This window comes from Micromys minutus (assembly GCF_963924665.1).
Source record: "Micromys minutus genome assembly, chromosome: 24".
NCBI lineage: Eukaryota > Metazoa > Chordata > Mammalia > Rodentia > Muridae > Micromys > Micromys minutus.
The window spans coordinates 36222718-36224331 of NC_137959.1; the positions used below are offsets into that span (position 1 = coordinate 36222718).

Consider the following 1614-nt stretch of genomic DNA (forward strand, 5'->3'; position numbering starts at 1 on the left):
TCCTCCATACATGAATCTAAAGAAGGCTGAGACTGAAGATTTGTGGGCCAAAAGGATCTTGTAGGAAATGGACAAGACATTCCTTTGAGGCACAGTGCTTTCAGAAGACACAGAATGAAATCACAGCTCACAGATTCCTCTGGGGCTTTGGTACTGTCTTTTGAAGGGAGGCTGCTCATGTAGAAGTCATTCACAGGAGTCCAGTGGAGATGTCCAAAAAGGGTTGTCATACTTTTTTTTTTTTTTTTTTTTTTTTTTTTTTTTTTTTTTTTAGAGAAAGGCTGGAGAGTATAGCTTAATGGCAAGGATACCTGCTCTGCATGGACAAAGTCCTGGCTGGGCTCAACCCCCCAGTATCATGTAAACAAATCTACCACCAAAACATCTCACCACCTTTCTACAGGACTGGAACTCTAGCCCAGCATATCACATTTTCATTTGTGACTGAACACTGGATGGGGATTTGGGAACTTCAGCTGCCCCACACATACAACAAAGATATGCAGAGAAAACCATGGGCAGAGACTCCATCTTGAGTTCTCGGGTTCTCCCATCTCTAGTTCTTTCTCTCACAGTAGCCAGCTATTCTCTGACCTGCATTGTTAGGAAAGATAATGGGGCACTTCGATAGAGGAGCTGCTGTCTCTTACTTTCAGTCAAGAACCCTAACTATCACATCGAGTTTTAGGAAAGGAACCGGTAAGGCACTCTTTCTTGGGCCCAGACGTCTTTGCATCCTGTAATGAGAACAACGATGGCCCCAAGGATGTTTGTCTATAGTGTGATGCTCTTAAAAAATGGAGCCATCTTTTATTTCTGTCAGACCTCCGCCATCATGGGTCACATGGACGCTCCGGGGAAGGGTCTGTCGCAGTAGGCGCTGCCCTACTGCCATGCGTCCCCACGTGACTGAAGTTGACTACGTGAAGGAACAAATTTACAACTTGGCCAAGAAAGGCCTGACTCCCTCCCAGAGAGGTGTGATCCTGAGAGACTCCCATGGTGTGGCACAGGCCCGTTTTGTGACTGGAAATAAAATCTTGAGAATCCTTAAGTCCAAAGGCCTTGCTCCTGATCTCCCTGAGGATCTCTACCATTTGATTAAGAAGCAGTTGCTGTCTGAAAGCACCTCGAGAGGGACAGAAAGGATAAGGATGCTAAATTCTGCCTGATTCTGATAGAACAGAATTCACCGGTTGGCTTGCTACTATAAGACTAAACGGGTGCTTCCACCCAATTGGTAATATGAGTTGTCCACAGCTTCTGCTCTAGTGGCATAAATGCTGTTGTGTACACAAGCAATAAAGTCACTTTGAGTAATTAAAACAAAAAAAAAAACAAAAACAAAAAAAAAAAAAACAACTGAGCCAGGACACCAGAGATAGCGGCTGGGAAGAAACTGAAGCCTCACTTCGGAAGAGGGCAGTGAACAGTGATGAGCTTGTCCTGTGCAGGAGCTGGCTGATGTGATGTAACTACTCCATCCAGCAGGGGAGCCTGGGCTCAACTCTTCTGTTCACACCAGCATAACTATTGCCACATGATTTCCTAACAAATTAATTTAGGGTCACCTTGACTCAGGGCAATCCAATCATATCCGCTCTTCCAAGTAGC

General features: G+C 45.0%; 1 pseudogene across 1 annotated transcript; it reads left to right on the top strand.

Moving 5' to 3' along the window:
* The first annotated feature begins 835 nt into the window (after positions 1–835).
* LOC308436002 (small ribosomal subunit protein uS15-like) lies at positions 836–1280 on the top strand (annotated as a pseudogene). Its single transcript has one exon. The product of its transcript is annotated as a small ribosomal subunit protein uS15-like (transcript).
* The last annotated feature ends 334 nt before the right edge of the window (positions 1281–1614 follow it).